The sequence below is a fragment of the Pan troglodytes genome, chromosome 4 (genome assembly GCF_028858775.2).
Source record: "Pan troglodytes isolate AG18354 chromosome 4, NHGRI_mPanTro3-v2.0_pri, whole genome shotgun sequence".
NCBI lineage: Eukaryota > Metazoa > Chordata > Mammalia > Primates > Hominidae > Pan > Pan troglodytes.
The window spans coordinates 13,160,384-13,182,348 of record NC_072402.2 but is presented as its reverse complement, the minus strand read 5'-3'; the positions used below and the strand labels follow the sequence as shown (position 1 = coordinate 13,182,348).

Below are 21,965 nucleotides of genomic sequence, written 5' to 3'. Positions count from 1 at the left end.
AAGGAGATGGTGCCAGCCATTCATGAGAAATCTGCCCTATGATCCAGTCACCTCCCAACAGGCCCCACCTCCAACGTCAGGGAGTCCATTTCAACATGAGGTTTGAGTAGAAACATATCCCAAATGTATCAGCAACTTATCTAATGTTTTACATTAGATACATAGGTTTTTCTTCACTCCTTTACTTTGAGCCTATAGGTGTAATTGCATGTGAGATGGGTCTTTTGAAGACAGCATACAGTTTTTTTTTTTATTATTATACTTTTTTTTTTTTTTTTTTTTTTGAGACGGAGTCTCGCTGTGTCTCCCAGGTTGGAGTGCAGTGGCACGATCTCGGCTCACTGAAAGCTCCGCCTCCCAGGTTCATGCCATTCTCCTGCCTCAGCCTCCCAAGTAGCTGGGACTACAGGCGCCCGCCAACAAGCCCGGCTAATTCTTTGTATTTTTAGTAGAAACGGGGTTTCACCGTGTTAGCCAAGATGGTCTCGATCTCCTGACCTCGTGATCCGCCCGTCTCGGCCTCCCAAAGTGCTAGGATTACAGGCGTGAGCCACTATTATTATACTTTAAGTTTTAGGGTACATGTGCACAATGTGCAGGTTAGATACATATGTATACATGTGCCATGCTGGTGTGCTGCACCCATTAACTCATCATTTAGCATTAGGTATATCTCCTAATGCTATCCCTCCCCACTCCCCCCACCCCACAACAGTCCCCAGAGTGTGATGTTCCCCTTCCTGTGTCCATGTGTTCTCAATGTTCAATTCCCACCTATGAGTGAGAACATGCGGTGTTTGGTTTTTTGTCCTTGCAATAGTTTACTGAGAATGATGATTTCCAATTTCATCCATGTCCCTACAAAGGACATGAACTCATCATTTTTTATGGCTGCATAGTATTCCATGGTGTATATGTGCCACATTTCCTTAATCCAGTCTATCATTGTTGGACATTTGGGTTGGTTCCAAGTCTTTGCTATTGTGAATAGTGCCGCAATAAACATACGTGTGCATGTGTCTTTATAGCAACATGATTTATAGTCCTTTGGGTATATACCCAGTAATGGGATGGCTGGGTCAAATGGTATTTCTAGTTCTAGATCCCTGAGGAATCGCCACACTGGTTTCCACAATGGTTGAACTAGTTTACAGTCCCACCAACAGTGTAAAAGTGTTCCTATTTCTCCACATCGATGTGGAGAGAATGTGGAGAGACAGCATACAGTTTTATCTTGCTTCTTTATTCAAATTGCTACTCTGTGTCTTTTAAGTGGGGTGTTTAGCTGCTTTATGTTCAAGGTTAATATTTATATGTGAGGATTTGATCTCGTCGTTGTGTTGTTAGCTGGTTATTATGGAGATTTGATGTTGCTTTATACTGTCAGTGTGCTATGTATTAAGCATGTTTTCATGGTGGCAGGTTACATTCTTCTGTTTTAATGTTTAGCATTCCCTCAACTACCTCTTGTAAGGCAGTCTGGTGGTAATAAATTCCCTTAGCATTTTCTTGTCTAATAGGATTTTATTTCTGCTTCACTTCTGAAGCTTAGTTTGGCTGGATATAAAATTCTTAGTGGGAACTTCTTTTCTTTAAGAATACTGAATATAAGCTCCCAATCTCTTCTGGCTTAAAATGTTTCAGCTGGGCTAGACATAGAGGCTCATGTGTGTAATCCCAGCACTTTGGGAGGTCGAGGTGGGTGGATCACTTGAGGTCAGGAGTTCGAGACCAGCCTGGCCAACTTGGTGAAACCCCGTCTCTACTAAAAATACAAAAATTAGCTGGGCATGGTAGCACATGTCTGTAGTCAGCCCCAGCTACTCAGGAGGCTGAGACAGGAGAATCGCTTGAACCCCAGAGGTGGACATTGTAGTGAGCTGCGGTCACGCCACTGCACTCCAGCCTGGGCGACAGAGTAAGGCTTCGTCTCAAAGAAAAGAAAAAAAAAGGTTTCAGCTGAATTAAAGTTCAGCTGTTAGCCTGATGGGGTTTCCTTTAAATGTGGCCTGCTCCTCTTGTCTAGCTGTCTTTAATGTATTTTCTTACACACTGACTTTAGAAAATCTGATGACTATGTGTCTTGGGGGTGGTCATCCTATATAGTATCTCACTGGATTTCTTTGAATTTCCTACAGTTTCATCTTGACTCCTCTAGCAATATTGGGAAAATTTTCATGGGCAGTATTCTCAATATATTTGCCAAGTGTCTTGCTCTTCCCCTTCTCTTTCTGGGACACAAACCAGTCACAGATTTGATCTCTTTACATAATCTCATATTTTTCAGAAGTTTTGTTAATTATTAAAATTCTTTTTTCTTTACTTTTGTCTGACTGAGTTGATTTGAATAACCAGTCTTTGAGCTCTTAGATTCTTTTTTCAGCTTGGTCTCTTCTGGTATTAACAATTCTGATTGTATTACAAAATTCTCATAGTGAGTTTTTCAGCTCTAGAGGATTACTTTGGTTCTATCTTAAAATGACTATTTCATCTTTCAGCTCTTGTATCATTTTATTGAATTCCTTAGATTATTTGCATTGGTTTTCAACTTTCTCATAATCTTGATGATCTTCATTGCCATCCAGACATCAGCCTTTTCATTTTGATTACAAGTCACTGCTGAAGAGCTAGTGCAATCTTTTGGAGGTAAGAAGATACTCTGGTTTTTAGAACTGCCAGATATCTTGCACAGTTCTTTCTCATATGTTGGGGTTAATGTTACTTTAATCTTTGAAGTGGCTGTCTTTTGAATGGAACATCTTGCTTTTATATTCTTTGATTCCCTTGAGGATTTGACTGTGGTCTAATTTGGATTTAGTCAATTGGCTTCATTTCTGAATAATTTCAGGGAGCCAAGGCTTAGTTCAACACTCCTAGGCTGTGTGCTCTATCTTGGGGGCTGGTCCAGGCCCATAGCTTTTTTTTCTCTGGCCCCTTGAAGTTAAGTACCTGCTGTACTTCGGGGACTGAGCTGTTCCCAGTCCACTCGCAACAACATTTTGATGAGGGGTTCTGGCAAAAAGCACTTTGGTGGGGAGGCAGTGGGCAGTGGGGAGTCCCTGTGTTCACATATGCCAGCAGCAACATGGAGAAGCACGTATGCTTCTCCATGTGCATGTGAGAGTGGTGGTGAAGCAGTGGAGGGGAGGCTGCAGGCAAGTGCATACTGGTAGTGCAAGAGCTGTGGACATGTGGTTGCCAGTGGGGGCCACCAGCAAGCACTTCAGCTGGCAGCTGAGGCTGTGCTGCAAGCAGGTGTGGCCAGGCAGGAACCCTGGGATAAACCAGTAGTCAAGGGGTGCTCAAATCAGCCTGGGTCCATCCAATAGGTAAGATAGCCCTGCTCTGTTTTGGTCAGACAGCTAATAAAGGTCAAAGCCACCTAGAGGATGATGGCGAGCCTTCTGGAATGAGTACTTATGGCCATGCTCCACTGCAGCTGTTCCCAGGCCAAGTCCCATGGCCTCCATGAAGGCTGGGGTTCTGTCTCTGCCAACTCTCTAGGCAGTTTCCCCTGTCGGCTGAAATTTCCATGGAGGTCATAGGGTCTCCTCCACCTAGGTTACCAGAGGTCTGTGGCAGAGTGAACCATATCTATTCCACTCACCCTTTCCCCAGCAGCCGCTCAGGGTGAGGAACTAGTTTTTGTGCTTGACAACCTCGTGCAGGGTTCCTAGATTCATCCCCTTTCATCCCAGAGTCTGCTTCCTCCTCCTGTCCACTCTCAATGCTTTCTTTCTGAAGGTCTCTTTGGAATGTGCCAGTGTAATTGATGGTTTAGTCCCTCTCAGTGGAAGAAGCCCTTCCTGGCTAGGTCTAGGTGGCCATCTTGGCTCCAGACATTTAAAAATAAAAAATGTTAACATTAGCAGACCTGTAATACAATAAATATTGAGAAAGGTCCTTTTCAAATGTGAAAAATCTACATCTACATAGAGAAAGGAAGAGTGACAAAATTTGAAAATATAAATTTTAGAAACAGATATTTTAATTTTTATTTAATTATTTTTAAAAGATAGTTTTCAATTTAAAGCAAGTTAATACATAATATGTTTGGGTATATATAACACATATAAATTAAAATGTCTGTCAAGGATAGCATGAATTCGGGCAAGTGAGAAATAAAGTATAATGTTTAGAGATTCTTATATGTGAAATTGCATAATAGTTCCTGAAGGTAAATAGGTAATTAGATAAATGAAAGATGTGTAAACTTGAAAGCAACCATTAAAAACAAGACATATAGTTAAAGCCAACAATAAAAATATACTAGGAGGAAACCTAGTCAATGTATTAAAAAATAAGAAGAAAAAGGAAAAAAGTACAGACAGTAAAATCACAAATTACAGGACAGTAAACTTAAAACTAACAATATTTTTTTTTAAATGGGTGTACGGGAGGCGGAGCCTGCAGTGAGCCGAGATCGCGCCACTGCACTCCAACCTGGGCGACAGCGAGACTCCGTCTCAAAAAAAAAAAAAAAAAGGATGTAAAAGGGAATTTGAATTTTTTTAAAAAAACCTGTGTAAAACAGACTATATACAAGTGCAAATAACTTAGAATAGCCAAAATAACTTTCACAAAAAATGTTACCGAAGTTTCAGTCTCCTACTTCAAAACATAGTATAGCTAGTACTAGTTAATAAAGACTGGATGGTATTGGTGTAATAATAAGCAAATACATTAGATAAAAATAAAAAATCAGAACAGATACACTTATATGTAGTCAACTAATTATTCACAATGATGCAAAGCCTAGTCAATGAAGAAAGAATAGTTCTTTTGTAATGTGTTGTCAGAACAAGTTGGCATCCATATGCAAAAAAAAAAATCGATACATAAGTCACATATAAATAACTCAAAGTGCATTACAGACCTAAATGTAAAACCTAATACTATAAAATTTCTAGAAGGTAACATAGCAGGATTTAGCAGGATTTAGCGTTAATCATGTGTGTGATTTAGCACTAGATAATGATTTCTTAGATATGACGTTAAAATATAATAAAAGAGAAAGCAGTAATAGTACTTAATAAAATTTAAGAACTTATGCCTTTCCAAAGCTTAGGGCTTCAACTTCAAAACCTCTGGAGATGCACTGGGAGGAAGCGCTGGCTAAGTCATAGTCCACTCACCAGGCATTTATTGAAGGATAATGGATGAAGGAATGACTGTAACTTGTCCATTGTCATCTGTTTTCCCCAGGTCTCATCTCCTGAATATTTGTCCTGCCCTGAGTTTTCACCTGAGGCCACCTGTACAACTGACTAGAGTAGTTCCACTGATTTCTAAAATGGAACAGGCAGGATTGGTATTGACTGTCCAAGAGCAAAGTCAGATACAGGTAAGTGTAAAACATCGCTGGGATTTGTCTCCTTAGTTTATCGTTTCATAACCAAGCTGACCACCATCTGCTTTATGAGGCAACTGCTCCCTGACTGCCTCACTTACAGAAGTAGGCTTCGGTTTTCTCAAGGGTTTCTCAGAGGCCAGAGGTTTGCCAGGAAAATGAATTATATTTTTCTCAGCACGTCTTCCTGAGAGAGTGGATCTTGCATGAGGAAGCAACAGTCTGTGGTAAAATTCCCCATCCTGCCTTCTGCTTCCTTATAAGATCACCTGATGCAATGATCAGTGAGTTGTATAGATGAAAAACTGAGAAAAAGAGATAGGAACAACCAGTGTCATAATCTAAACATGAGAAAGGCTTAGGATAGATTTTCCAATCAAAAGCCGATGTCCTCTTCTTATATAAATAATTAACAATGTTGAAACAAAACGGTGATGATATGGGCTAACGGTGATGCATCTGATTTTTTTCTTAACAAAATCCCAATCCATTAAACTAACTATTTCAACTAAGTCATATCAGGAATTCTGTTTTTCTATTCAGTATATGTAACACAAGTAACATTTTTATTTTAAAAATAATTTTAAACTTCTGAACAGGAATCAGATTAGCAGAACTTCCTGATATTCTACATAAAAATCACGACTGTCAAGGGAAAAAAGAACTCCTACAACAGAGGCTTTTAATCGAGACAAAATTAGATCTTGTCCTGTAAATTATTGTATTGCTTCTTGGTGTTTTATGGAATTAAGTGAGATATTTCTTGTAGAACATCTAACAGAGCAATGCTTGGCATGGAGTAAGTACTCAAAAATGTTAGCTATTATTATAAACAATATTTTTACTGCTTTAGAAGAAGAGTATCTCATTTGCTGTATAATAGTCAATACTTTCGTATAGTAATATGACAAGTTTTTATGACTTAATCTCTTTGTATATATAAATTGCAGTAATGATCTTTATTTTGAAGTTATTTATCACTTTTCAAAAGATTCTTAAAACATATTATCTGGTCATATATATTTACATATACAAATACACATATATGTAAATGTAAATTATATATGTATGTATTTTTTAAATATCCCCTGCAAGCTCTCCATGATTTGGACCAGGACCCCATTCCAACCTCAACTCCTCATCCACGTCTTCCTCTAGCTTTGTAAGAATGGTCATCTCTAAATAGAAACTTATTCTATTATGTTTTCAGGTAGTAAACTGTCTCATCATCTTAGACTTTTATGAGTTCTCACCAGGAGATGCAGTGTGGTATAGTGATAAAGGTCATAGACCTACGATCTGAGTGCCCTGACCTGGGGCACATTACTTGACATTTTTGTGCCTCTGTTCCATCATCTGAAAGATGGGAATAAAAATATTGCTTAGCTGACTGCATTTATGTGAGAATTACATTGTTTAATAAGTGTACAGAACTTCAGATGGTGACTACTCAACTCTCACTTGCAAGTGACTTTACTGGACACTTATCTTAAAATTATTTCTGCAAGATCATATCACTTCGTTTAATTTTTTAATGGAATTTAATACAATCTGATAATTTTTTTTATTTTATAAATTTGCCTAGCCTATCTCCATCTAAGAGAATGTTAGCTCCTAGAAAACTGCTACACAGTCTATTTAGAATTCTCTTATAAGCATATTTCACGGTGTTTGACACATTACAAAATAGACACTGCTCAATAAATATTTTTGGATGAATTTTATTTTCAAGAGTTTGGGAAGTTTGGGGAAAAGTAATCTTTGTGTTTTCAGCTAGTTACATAGGTAGTGTAGGTTTAGATTTTTTCCAGTGCCTGCAAATTGTGTGTGCTTGAGTAGATACTGAAACACTATTACCATCCTCATTACCTATATATGTATGACTTTTTTCCTTTTATTGCTAAACATGAGTGATATTTAGCCATGTTTCTGCCTGTGTATGGTGCATCAGAGGCACTTGTTTTGATTGGCTGGCTCTCATGCTGTAACAGTTTTAATTGTTTTGGCTATGTTCCCTCTGTAAATTCAATGAATTGTTCACACAGACATAGGATTTTAGAAGAGGAATATCCTTTCCTCAACTTAAACTTATCATCTGAGCATAATTTTCCTAACAATTGGAGTACATTGCTACTTGAAAGAAAATCTACTTCTAACTCCCCACTATGCAGAGTAGAATTAATCCTCCTTATACTTAGGGGTCAAGAAACACTGCTGATTGACTAACTAATTGTCTGGGTCAGGAATACATTCTAGATAAAGAAATTCATTATCACAATACAACTGACACATTGTGATTTAGCTGTGATAAATTCAGTGTTGGCACCTCAGGAAGAGTGCTCTCCAGCCCTAATAAGTATAGATTATACCACAAAGTATCAAGTATCTGAGGTGACTAATAAGTTTAACATAGTTTGTCACAAACATACCAGGAGTAATGGGAAATGATGTTTAGGTTCATAAATGGTACACTTCTTGGTCATTGTTTTTGTATATTGCAAAGTATTTTATCAATAAACAGCAAGACTGATTAAATTAAACAAACAATTAATGCAAGCCACTAAAGCTGTTTCACTGCATAGTTTTACTATGCTGTCTTTTAAAAAAAAAGACTTCTACAATTATCTACGATTTAAATTTGTAGGTAAAAATTTGGTAAAACTAATTTAATCCTAAAGAAAAAAGAAGATTTAGAATGTCGTTGACACAAGGAAGGAAACAACAGATTTTGGGGCCTATTTGAGGGTGGAGTGTGGGAGGAGGGACAGGATTGAAAAACTACCTATTGGATATTATGCTGATTACCTGGGTGACAAAATTATCTGTACACCAAACCCTTAAGATACATAATTTACCCATGTAACAAACCTGTGTATGTATCTCTTGAGCCTAAAATAAATGTTTAAAGAAAAAAAAGAATATCACTGGAGTATAAAGGAATTCCCATCAGGACACCAGAATATAATGAATACGTGAAAGACAGGCAGACAATTAATGGCCAGGAAAGAAAGCCATCATGTGAAACCAATTCAGGAGAAAACAAATGGAAAATATGAAAGCCTTCAGAGAGGTTCAAAGAAGAGGTGTTTGACCTACACATACTTGGGCTATGGAAGCAGGGATAGGTTCATTTAAGTTATGAACACCAAGAGAAGCAGAGGCTCCACTGGAACTAGAAAAGCTGGAGACCTACTTTACCTGTCTAGACAATGTCTCTCTTTTCCAGAAGTTCTGTCATCAGTCTACACTAAACAAATAGCATCTACAAGCCACAAAAAATAAGAGAGGGGAATATTTTAAATGATCTTTAATCCTTCATAAGGGCTCCAAAACATTAGAAGAGGGAGAATGAAGAAAAATATACTAAAAAACATAGTGTTGGAAAATTTTACACAGCTAAATGGTAAGCAAAAATCAGATTAAATATGATTTCTGTATGTCCAGTAAGACGAATAAAAACAGACCTAAAACTACAAACATTATGTAACATTTCTAGATACAAATTTTTAATAAAATTTGTTATATTCTCAGAGAGAGAAAAAATGATGATTATGAGAGAATAAGAAGTAAAAAAATAATGAAGAGGAACTGCTAGTTTTGGCTTCAACATATAAAAAGAGTGGAAGTCATCACTTCTGTACACATAATAAGAAAAAGCTTGACAAGCTATAAATCAACCACTTTTCTTGTACCCATTAGAGAGCTAAGGTTACAGGGCAAACATCACTCCAAAATTTGGAGAGGTGAATATATAACAGAGTCATAGATGAGATATATTTACCTGGAGCAGAAGCCACTGATATCATAAACAGGCAGGAACATATATATGATAATTTTGACAAATTTCCAGAGGTCAAGTGTATACTAACTAGCCTGACTGTGAGAAATTCCAGGGTGCCACAGTCTTAGAGAAACCTTAACACTTTTTGGATTCTATTTGCGGGATCAACACCAGATTGTCAAGGTGGAAATCCTACAAAGATCCCCTTAAGGCTCTGGCAGAAGGAGGGAAGGATTATCATTGTAAAATGTACATTGAGTATTTTGAACTACAAAGGCTTACTCTCTAAGGTAAAAGAATATACAAGAACTCTATCCCTTTGAGGAAAGACTTTCCTCATACTTTTAAGTATTTCTAACCTCCCTGAGTCATAGGGTTGGGTAAGAAGGTGAGAAGAACTATACCACTAAGAAACACATGTGGAGGTCACAGAAAAAAGACTCAGACCCACTAAAATACTGGGACTTAGAAGATTATAGAATGCTACACCTTTCACCACATACCTCCACAGCAACAGGGCTTCACTGTAGTAAAAGGAAAGTACAGATAAGCCATCCGCGAGACATAGACTCTCTCTGAGGAGGAGTATTTGGGAAGCCCAAGCTCAAGAATAAGACAGAAACAAATATACTTAAGAAATCTAAACCTTTTACATAAACAGATACAGCAAATGTTAGATACAGCCTAACTCTTAGCCAGAATAGTCTAAATTTTCACATTAAATTCCTATTTATCTCTCCTCTTACCTGATGTAACATGCCCAGTTTTCAACACAGAAAAAAAAAATTGCAAGCATAATGAAGGGAAAGAAAAACACAGTCTGAAGAAACACATCAAGCGTCAGAACCAGACAAAGATAACACACAGATGTTGGAAGTTTCCGATGAAATTCGTGATGGGCTCTAACTGAGAAAGTAGACAACATGCAAGGGAGATAGGTAACGTAAGTGGAAAAATGGAAACTTCTATGGCTTGAATAATTTTTCCCTTTAGAACTCATATTGAAATTTAATCCCCAATGTAGCAGCATTATGAGGTATGACATTAAAGAGGTGATGGGGTCATGAGGCCTCTCCCTTCATAAATGGACTAATCCATTCATGAATTAATAGATTAATGGCTTAATGAATTAAGAAGTTATGGAAGTGAGACAGTGGCTTTACAAAAAGAGGAAGAGAGTCCTGAACTAGTACATTCAGCCTTCTCAGTAGGCGATGCCTGTGCTGCCTCTGGACTTTCAGATGGTCTCCACCAGCAAGAAGGCTCTCATGAGATGTGAGTTGTCAACTTTGGACTTCTCCACCTTCATAAGTGTAAGAAATAAATTCCTTTTCTTTATAAATTATCTAGTTTCATGTATTCTGCTAACAACAAAAAAATGGACTGTCAAAAATGCTTATCAAGAATTGAAGAATTTGTTGAAGACAGGTCAATAGAAATTTCCCAAATGGAAATGCAAAGATAACAGTGTCGGCTTAGAGGGACTAGAAAACATAACACCCCAATAGCAACAAGCACCTCTTTCACCCAGATCTTGTTTTCTCATACCCTTTTCCAATAAAAAGACTCAAGCTTAATGCCAGAAGTAAGAAAGTACTTAAACAAAACAAAATAAAATTATGGGAGTGGGGATGTAACAAATGGACATAAAAGCCAAATGAAAGAATTTTCAGTGGCCAAAACTGAAAACATTTGAGCAAAAAAAAAAAAAAAAAACGACGTGGCACTGAATTATAACCCAAAATATGAAATCAATATTCATAAGTTCATACTGATATAAATAAATGATTGAATACATAAATAAATAAGGACAATAGAGAAATCTTTCATAGGTCAGTTTTCCAAATAATGTATATAAATACTCTCTAGAAGGTGGAGCATAACTCCATAGTAAATGTAGTTTGAAAAAAGGGACTTCTTTTTTTATTTTTTTTACTTTATTATTATACTTTAAGTTATAGGGTACATGTGCACAATGTGCAGGTTTGTTACATAAGTATACATGTGCCATGCTGGTGTGCTGCACCCATTAACTCCTCATTTAGCATTAAGTATATCTCCTAATGCTATCCCTCTCCCCTCCCCCCACCCCACAACAGTCCCCGGTGTTTGATGTTCCCCTTCCTGTGTCCATGTGTTCATTGTTCAATTCCCACCTATGAGTGAGAACATGCGGTGTTTGGTTTTTTGTCCTTGCGATAGTTTACTGAGAATGATGATTTCCAATTTCATCCATGTCCCTACAAAGGACATGAAGTCATCTGAAAAAAGGGACTTCTTCTAAAGAGTATAATAAATAGGGAAAATAGAGTAACATGGCAGAGGAGAAACCTGATAAACACTTCCTCACCCAGGTGAGCAAACTCAGCCTCAACAATTATAAGTCATGTTGAAATGATTTACCCTTAATATGGTGTGATGAAATGGCACATTACCTCTCTGGTCTTTCTACTCAAAGCATATAAGCCTCAGGCCAATTCAAAGACATTATATAAAATATCTAACCAGTATTCATCAAAAACAGAAAATATTCAAGGAATTGTTGAAACCAAGAGAAGTGTAAAGAGATGTGCTGAGTCAATGTGATGTATACTAGATGGGAGACTGAAAACAGAAAACAGATATGAGAGGAAAACTGAGCATCTGATAAAAAATATGAACTTTGGTAATAATAATGTGTAAATATTGGCCTACAATTATAACAAATGTGCTGTTCTAATATAAGATGTCAATAACAGGGAAAACTAGTTAAGAGATATATATAAACTCTCTGCAATAATTAAAACTCCTGCAAAAGAGAAAAGCTTTTTTTTTAGAAAAACATTGTAGAAAAATATCTTTAAGTTTCTAAGATAAAATTATTTTGACCTAATTTAATTTTTGAAGTCAAATTAACTAATATATAGGAATGTATGTTATGTCTGAGTCTATCACTGAAGACACACTTTCAAGTATGACTCTGAAATCATGTATTGCAACAAAACAAAACCATCAGAATATGAGAAAATAAGAATAACTTTATTGTTATAATATGTAATTCTATTTAAATAATTATCACAAAACAAAATTAATTAAAAGGTAGTATAAAATAGTCACAACATAGAAGATAGTATAAACTAGCAAAGCTTAACATCCCACCCTGTCCTCAAATTAATCACACAAGCAATTTTCCCACTTCCCTTGATGTACCTCATACTCTAGTCAGAATAAATGAGAAGTCATCTTCCAGGCACACTAAACAATTCTTACTGCCCATACCTCTCCCTTTTGACTCTAACTGCCTACAAATCTTAAATATATTTTGGAACTCAACTGTAAGTACATCTCCTTTTTTACTGAATTTACCACCAGATATCGCCTTAGATCACCTTTAATTTCCAAAAGGTGTTTATTTTGCCTTCCTCAAATTATTTATATTTAATTTAATATTAATAGTGACATAAATTATGTCACTATGTAATTTAATCACTATAAATTATATCACTATGTAAACTAATAGTAATATAAATATCAGTTTTAGCTGCTTTATATCTATTAGAATTTGCTGGTTGAAGATATTGTCTTCTCATCTTGGTGTTTCTGGAAGCATTTACTTTAGAGGTATGCAGACATGTTTCATAAATGAGTGTCAATTAACTCTGTTAAGAGATCAATAAATATGGTAAAACATTTCATGAATAAAGAAAATTATTTCAAATGTATGCATTACATTCAAATAAAGATTACCCCGAAGTACTGCTTATTATTACAAACTTGATTCAGAATTAACTAACAATTTAAATATCTGAGTAAAGCTATTATATTGAGAAATCCTGTGACAGAGTTAAAATCATCTCTATGTTTTAATTTTTGCCACACAAGGCACATTTTGGCATTGCCTTTACTTATTCCCCTTGAATTATCCCCTCTGTGCAAGTTAGTTACATTGCTGTTCCCTGTAATCCATTGCACCTACTTTGTCAAGGTAAATAATAATTTCTCTTTTGCCAAATCCAGGGGTCACCTCTCTTCTTCCCTTTACCTGAACACTCAGCAGCTAATTCAACCTAGACTACTCCCCCTTCTTTAATATCTTTTTTCCTTAAGCTTCTAATGAAATGTGTAATCCCAGACTACCTCCCCCTTCATGAGTTTTTGTTCATAGTTTTCTGGTTAGCTCCTGTATTTTTTCACAGCTCTAAATGTTGGAGGTTCTCCGGGCTTGGGCCTGACCTTTCTTCTTTATATCCATATTTAATCCCTGTGTTCTCATCTAGTTCCAGAGCTTTAACATCCTGTATTAGTGAAGGACTCTAACACTGAACCTCCATCACTGACCTCTCTTCTGAAGTCCAGGTTTGTGAGTCATCAGAATTCGTATTTGACATTTTCACTTACATATCCACTTGGCATCTCACTCTTAACATGTCAAAACAGAAATGATTCACCTTCCTTTAGCACCTGCCCACTGCTTCCCCACCCCACCCGACCAAAACAGTTCCTTTATCAACAGTTAGAAAGCAGCAGGTGGAATTTAACGTTTTTAAAGTTGAGCTCACTGGACATTATGATAGATGTGATATAAATGTCATGTTCACTCTCATGATAGTCCTCCAAATTCTTCTTCTTTTTTAAATGTATTTCTTTCTTTTTTTCTACTTTACTTCCTTATGTTGAGAATACATCTCATTTGCTCTTGGATCACTGTCTTAGCCTATTTGTGTTACTATAAAGGCATTCCTGAGACTAAGTGATTTATAAAGAAAAGAGGATTATTTGGCTTACAGTTCTGCAGACTGTACAAGAAACCTGGCATCAGCCCAGCATCTGCATCTGCTGAGGGCCTCAAGCGGCTTCCACTCAAAGCTAAAGGTGAATGGGGGCCAGCATGTACAGGGATCATGTGATGAGAGAAAGCGAGAGAGATGGGGAGGAAAGACGACAGGCTCTTCTGAACACCCAGCTCTCACTGGAACTAACAGCTGAGAACTCACCCACTACCTCCGCATTCCAGGGAGGACATAAGCCTATTCCTGAAGGATCTGCCCCCATAACCCAAACACCTACCTTTTGGCTCCACATTGGGGATCAAATTTTAACATGAGGTTTGGAGGGGTCAAATATCCAAACCATAGCAATCACTCACAAATATTGACGACCTCCATGCATTTCTTTATCAAGTGGACTATAGTGTAGATGATAATTCCTTGTTCAAGACCAGCTACTGTAATTCAATATTTGGTTATATCTCTGCTCTTTTTTTTTTTTTTTTTTTTGTAAGTAGTGAATATTTTGTTCCCTGAAGAGCAATTTTAATTTAGAGGAAACTATTAACTTTTTTCTGGCTTTCTTTCTCAGTTTTTAAAACCATCAATATATGTTAAAAAAATACCATTACACCAAAAAATATACAGTTTAACCTTGTTTGTTTTTATCTCAAACATAATCAGGACTTGTGTGTGTGCCCATGTGCACACATGTGTACATGCATGCACATATGTGTGTTTGATGCTCCTATTCTCTGAATCACTTTTTGTAGATTTTAGTCCTTGTCTTAGGAATTGGCTGCACCCTCTGCCATATTAATTAAATATGAAGTCAATCTACTCTGGTTTGACTAAAGGTGAGTATCTTTACTACTCTTGCCATATCTAGTGAGATTCTCAGTTCTTTCTACAATACATTGGTTCAACATAACCTTCTGTAATTATGGAAATATACTATTTCTGAGCTTTTTATGACAGTAGAGACTAACCACAGATGGGTATAGAGCACTTACATTTAAATGTAAAGCCATATAAGGATTAGTGACTACTGTAATGAGCACAACAATTCTAAAATATGCCTGCTTACCAGACAGTAATGTTGTATCCACACTGTGATAATCTGTTTGGGTTGCCATAAAGAAATACCTGAGGCCGGGTGACTTATAAAGAAAGGTTTATTTGGCTTGTCGTTCTGCAGGCCATACAGGCAGAATGGCACTGGTATCTGCTTCCAGTGAGGGCTTCAGGAAGCCTCCAATCATGACAGAAGGTGAAAGGAAAGCAGACATGCATGTCAGGTGGTGAGAGTGGGAGCAAGGAAGAAAGGAGGAAGATGTCACACTCTTTTAAACAACCAGATCTCCTGTAAACTCAGAGCAAGAACTCACTGGTTACCACAAGGAAGGCACCAAGCCATTCATGAGGGATCTGCCCCCATGACCCAAACACTTCACACCAGGCTCACCTTCAGCATTGGAGATTACATGTCAGCATGAGATTTGGAGGGCACAAACATCCAAAGCATATCACACCCTAGAAAGTAACTGAATCATGGGGGCAAGTCTTTCCCATGCTATTCTCATGATAGTGAATAAGTTTCAGGAAATCTGATGGGTTTATCAGGGGTTTCTCTTTTGCTTCTTCCTCATTTTCTCTTGCCGCCACCATATAGAAAGTGCCTTTCCCCTCCCACCATGATTCTGACGTTTCCACAGCCCTGTGGAACTGTAAGTCAAATTTAACCTCTTTTTCTTCTCAGTCTTGGGTATGTCTTTATCTGCAGCATGAAAACGAACTAATACAATATATTGGTACAGGTTGAGTGGGGCATTGCTGAAAAGATACCTGAAAATGTGGAAGGAAATTTAGAGTTGGGTAACAGACAGAGATTGGAACAGTTTGGAGGGCTCAGAAGAAGACAGGAAAATGTGGGAAAGTTTGGAACTTCCTAGAGGCTTGTTGAATGGCTTTGACAAAAACATTGATAATGATAAGGACAATGAAAACCAGGCTGAGGTGGTCTCAGATGGAGATGAGGAACTTGATGGGAGCTGGAGCAAAGATGACTCTTGTTATGTTTTAGCAAAGAGACTGATGGCATTTTGCCCCTGCCCGAGAGATTTCTGGAACTTTGAACTTGAGAGAGATGATTTTGGGTGTCTGATGGAAAATATTTCTAAGCAGCAAAGCATTCAAGAGGTGACTTGGGTACTGTTAAGGCATTCAGTTTTAAAAGAGAAGCAGAGCATAAAACTTGGAAAATTTGCAGCCTGACTATATGATAGAAAGAAAAAACCCGTTTTTCTGGGGAGAAATTCAAGCTGGCTGCAGAAATTTGCGTAAGTAGCAAGGAGCCTAATGTTTTATCCCAAGACCATGGGGAAAATGCCTCCAGGCCATATCAGAGACATTCATGGCAACCCCTCCCATCAGGCCTGGAGGCCCAGGAGGAAAAAGTGGTTTTGTGGGCCGGGCCCAGGCTGTGTGCAGCCTAGGGACTTGGTGCCCTGTGTCCCAGCCACTCTAGTCATAGCTAAAGGGGGGCAATGTAGAGCTCAGGCTGTGGCTTCAGAGAGTGCAAGCCCCAAGCCTTGCCAGCTTCCATGTGGTATTGAATCAAGAATTAAGGTTTGGGGCTGGGTGGGGTGGCTCATGCCTGTAATCCCAGCACTCTGGGAGACCAAGTCAGGCAGATCACCTGAGGTCGGGAGTTCAAGACTGGCCTGGCTAACAGGTGAAATCTCATCTCTACTAAAAAAAAGAAAAAAAAAAATCAGCTGGCCATGGTGGTGGGTGCCTGTAATCCCAGCTACTCGGGAGGCTGAAGAAGAATCGCTTGAACCTAAGGGGCAGAGGTTGAAGTGAGCTGAGATCATGCCATTGCACTCCAATCTGGGGGACAAGAGCAAAACTCCATCTCAAATAAATAAATAAATAAATAAAGTTTGGGAACCTCTGCCTAGATTTCAGAAAATTTATGGAAATGTCTGGATGCCCAGGCAAATTTTTGCGCAGGGGTTGTGCCCTCGTGGATGTGTGCCTGGAAAAACCACAGACACTCAATGCCAGCCCTTGAAAGCAGCTGGGAGGGAGGCTGTACCATGCAAAGCCACAGGGGCAGAGCTGCCCAAGAATATGGAAACTCATCATCTCACATCAGCATGACCTGGATGTGAGAGCTGGAGTCAAGGGAGATCATTTAGGAGATTTAAAATTTTACTGCTCCACAGGATTTCAGACTTACGTGGGCCTTGTTACCCCTTTGTTTTGGCCAATTTCTTCCATTTGGGATGACTGTATTTACCCAATGCCTATACCCTCATTATATCTAGGAAGTAACTAGCTTGTTTTTGATTTTATGGGCTCATAGGTGGAAGGAATTTGCCTTGTCTCAGATGAGACTTTGGACTGTGGACTTTTGGGTTAATGCTGAAATGAGTTAAGACTTTGGGGGACTGTTGTGCAGGCATGACTGGTTTTGAAATATGAGGACATGAGATATGGAGTGGCCAGGGTTGGAATGATATGGTTTGGCTGTGTCCCCACCCAAATCTCAACTTGATTTGTATCTCCTGGAATTCCCACATGTTGTGGGAGGGGCCCAGGGGGATGTAATTGAATCATGGGGTCTGGTCTTTCCCAGCTATTCTCATGATAGTGAATAAGTCTCACAAGATCTGATAGGATTTTCAGGGGTTTCCACTTTTACTTCTTTATCATTTTCTCTTGCTGCCATGTAAGAAGTGCCTTTCACCTCCCACCATGAATCTGAGGCCTCCCCAGCCATGTGAAACTGTAAGCCAAATTAAATTTCTTTTTCTTCCCAGTCTTGGGTATGTCTTTACCAGCAATGTGAAAATGGACTAACACAATATATGAAAGAAGAAATAATGTTATTAGATTTTTTAAAATTCTTTTAGTCATACTGTTGCATTTTGGAGACTAAGTAATTAAACACAAAACAGAAACACTTTCTTCCTGATATGAAAAGCCAGTTTGCAAAAGCAATATTCCCTGTTTGTCAAATGTTGCTGATGATCCTAATGAGACTTATTCTCAGAATATGGGCATCTTTGTTCATTTGATAGTCATAACACTATAAATGTAGGAGATTTGAAGATCACCAACAAATCAAAAACATTAGTGCTTCTCTAATTTATTTTCCAATCATATATTAAGCAAAAGTAGAATGCGTTGTCCTAATACAAAGACTATAAAACGACTAATGCATTATTGACTTGTGATGATAATATGGTAATTTTCGAATCATTGTTTTTGGTGATTGTACTCCCTATGATCTAATAAAAGATTATCCAGGTATATCAAATAGGTATAATTTAAAAATTGTCTCATATCGAGCAGCTGAACTAAAAGTAAAAAACCTTGTGACAATGACATATATTAGCATTTTACTGAAATTAGCATAAGAAAGAGAGTGTAAAAGAAAATATAAATTCATTGGGGAAAATGTTGAATAAATAAACATCAAAGAACATGGAATTAAACAAGTACTTTTTAAATTATTTTTAACATATCTTAAGATTATTTTAAAGGATTGATTTAATGTTTTCTTCAAAATTTTTCTGTTTTTCCAAGTTTTAGTAGTGTAAATACCTAGCAACTGAGGATTGGCCCATGTATGTGACAAGACCAATTAATATGGTTATGAAAATATTGCAGTGGATACCAAAAAGTAACTACAGTAGCAATTAAATTACTTTACTAACCCACTCCACTATTCATTATAGAATATTTTCAAAGCTATTTATATAAATGTGTTTTGATAATCAACACATTTGTCAATTATTATGTTAACTATCCTTGAAGATTTAAGAACTTGTCTAACTACTAGAATCTAATTTTAGTATAAACAGTCATTTACTGTTATATCTAAGGATGGTAATTAAGAGTATCAATAAAACTATACTCTAAGAAATAAATCAAACTTTATATTTTAAAAATAAATGTATGATATAATAATGGATTTTTATTTGTATACTCTGCATATCAAAAGAAATCATATAATTTTAAAATTTAAATGAACCATTAGAACACTTAGAAAAGCAAATAACCAGTTGAAACTTGGGATTCCTTTTTTTTGTTTCCCAAAGTCATGAACAAGATTGCCATAATATTTTCTTTATGTTGACTTAATTCAGACAGTTTTCTTGATGACTATAGGTTCCTGATCTCCTTTTTCTTAGAGGATTTACAAATACTTGTAATTGCAAATTCTTTCTCTGCCCAATTTAGATGCATATAAATCTCCTTAAAAGCCTCTTGCCGGTTTTACAACTCAGCAATATCTTTCTCAAGAATTTCAGAGCCATCCGTTTGAAATGCAATCATCGAGAAAGATAGCATGTCTATCTTCCAGTCTCTATGGGAAGGTAACCACTTTTCCACTTTGAGGGGCACTAGTAAGCAAGTATAGATGGCCAAATCAGATGGAAAAACCTTTACAAATTTGGAAATAACTCAACATGCCAGACATCTCATTGATCAACCTACCCCTTGATGTCTTTCAGTACTCTTCTGCAAGCTCACACAGAGACTTCTTTTGTTTCAGCAGAGTTCAGTTTAGTCTCCCCTGTTGCAGTAGTCTTGTATAAAGTCTTCCTTGCCTGTTGTATTAGTCTGTTCTTTTGCTGTTAATAAAGACATACCTGAAACTGAGTAATTTAAAAAGAAAAAGAGGTTTAATAAACTCACAGTTCGACATGGCTAGGGGGACCTCACAATTATGGTGGAAGGTGAAAGAGGAACAAAGACATATCTTACATAGTGACAGGCAAGAGAGTGTGTGCAGGGGAACTGCCCTTTATAAAAACATCAGATCTCATCAGACTTATTCACTATCACGAGAACAGGAGGGGAGAAATGGCCCCCATGATTCAATTATCTCCACCAGGTTCCTCCCACATGTGGGGATTATGGAAACTACAATTCAAGATGAGATTTGGGTAGGGACACAAAGCCTAACCATATCACTTGTTTAAGTTTATCCAGCCCAGTTTTTACTTTGACAACCATCAGACGTCGGAAGTCACCTTTCAAAAAAAATGTGACATGCATTTCAACAATAATTTAAAAATTCTCAGGATGACCTTTGTCTTTAGGCTACCACATGCTTATGGTACCAAACTTGTTAATCTCATCGGATTTACAACATGGTATCTACATTAAGAATGTTGGCCAGCATTCCTGGCTGCTATTAGAATGATATGTCCAGATAACCCCATCTTTAGAAATCATATGTAAGTACCTTTTCAGTTATGGAACCAAACTTGCCTTATTACAGCGATGACTCAGAATTAAATACCATGTTTTAGAATAAGATTGTAGTGTCATAAGTTATTCAATGTGAGTCTTTTCACTGGCAGCTTATATAGGACATCTTATGACAAAATAATAGCATATTTTAATTATTATGAGATAGAAGAAATAAGAGACCTAGCTTCAGTTTAAATAACAATTTATGGTAAGGTACAGACATCACTCTACTCTCACCTCCTAAGAAGCCCTGGACTTTTTTTTTTTTATTTATTCATGCTAAGTTTAAAACTCCTGACTATCTTATTAGTTTATTTTAAATAAAATGCTAACCTTCAGAAAAGTCAACTGTATCCAGAAGGAAAAAAAAGTTAGGATTGGTCCAGTTTGGATCAGATGTACATATCTGAACCAATCAAGTGAGAAGAATAAGATATAATATATTAAAAATTTCAAGTCCCTCAGGCCTCCATAGTTGGAGAAGCGAATGGAGATGGTGGAGGGAGAAGAAGGAACAGTTTTCAGAAGAAATAATGGCTGCTTCTAAAACATGAGATTCTTAGTGAGAAAAATACATATTTATATTAAGAAAAATATATTTAAAATGTCAACATAACCAGTGGTTTTCAACTAGAGGCAATTCTGACCCCTATGGCATAGGTAACAAAATGTCTAATATTTTCTTGTCACACTGAAGAAGGAGGGTGTTACTACTGGCATCTAGTAGGTAGAGTCCAGGAATGCTGCTACACATCCGGTAGTGCACAGGAAAGCTACCTCCAACCCCCACATAAAGTTTATTTAGCCCATAATGTCAAAAATGCTGAATTTGAGAAATTCTTGTCTAGATTTATATTCTGGATGTCTCCTGTATTCTTCAACTTTTGTTTATATGATGTAATTTCACATCTGTTATTACATTAATTATTCTCCCCTTACCAGCTTTTAGTTTTGTGATGCTACTTAAACTGCACTACAATCTTTCTGACACACTGGTTATTCAGAAGTAACTAGTTGACCAAAAGATTTGGAGGAGAAATAAGACAGGAAATATAATAAACATACACTCCTCCCCTTTGTATTTCAATTGTGATATCCTAGAAGCTATAATAATGAAGACATAGTTTTTTAAGTCACATCATGTTTTACCAGATAAAATTATATGTTCTTTATTTGCTTGTGGTTTCCCTATTTCTAAAATCAGCTCCATGATTAACCCAATAAAGTTGGTTTAACTTTTTCAAGAAACTATTTAACTCTTTTCTCTCATTTTTCTCCTATATATTTAGTTATCAAAACTACTGATTCTTCTACAAAATATATTTCACATTACACATAACAGTAGCATTTGTTGTAGTAGCAGCAGTACTAACCACCATACTAACCCAAAATTTTGGCCTACACCATGTATCAAAAGCTGTACTATGTGCATTACAAATAATATTAATTTTTTAAAAAACTAGAATTTAGGTAGTACTAGTTCTACACAGCAAATAAATAAATTGTTTATGCACAAGTTTAATTAATATGTTTATACTTGCAAGGATTTAATTAGCCAGAATTTTGCATCAAATTCTATTTGCCTACAAAAATCCCCTTTTTACCTCACCTGTTGTCATTTTAATTACTTTCCCTTTTCTTTGCCAACTCCTTTATCCCAGGTCTGTTAATTCCAATATTTGATGTCATTATTCTGTAAGTTTCTGCATATTGTCATCTGTTCTAACACTCTCAAGCCCCAATAAAATCAAATATGTTCACTGGCTTCTCATTTAATATTTAAGGCCAATCAAAATTCAACAATAGATTTGTTGGT

General features: G+C 36.9%; 1 long non-coding RNA gene across 1 annotated transcript in view; it reads left to right on the top strand.

Annotated features, from left to right (window-relative positions):
• LOC107974627 (uncharacterized) overlaps positions 1-21,965 on the top strand; it is a 207,789-nt gene that overhangs the window by 39,407 nt on the left and 146,417 nt on the right. Inside the window, exon 3 of the long non-coding RNA XR_001717493.4 lies at positions 5,206-5,344. This is a non-coding gene — a long non-coding RNA (uncharacterized LOC107974627). The remainder of the gene's footprint in view (positions 1-5,205; positions 5,345-21,965) is intronic.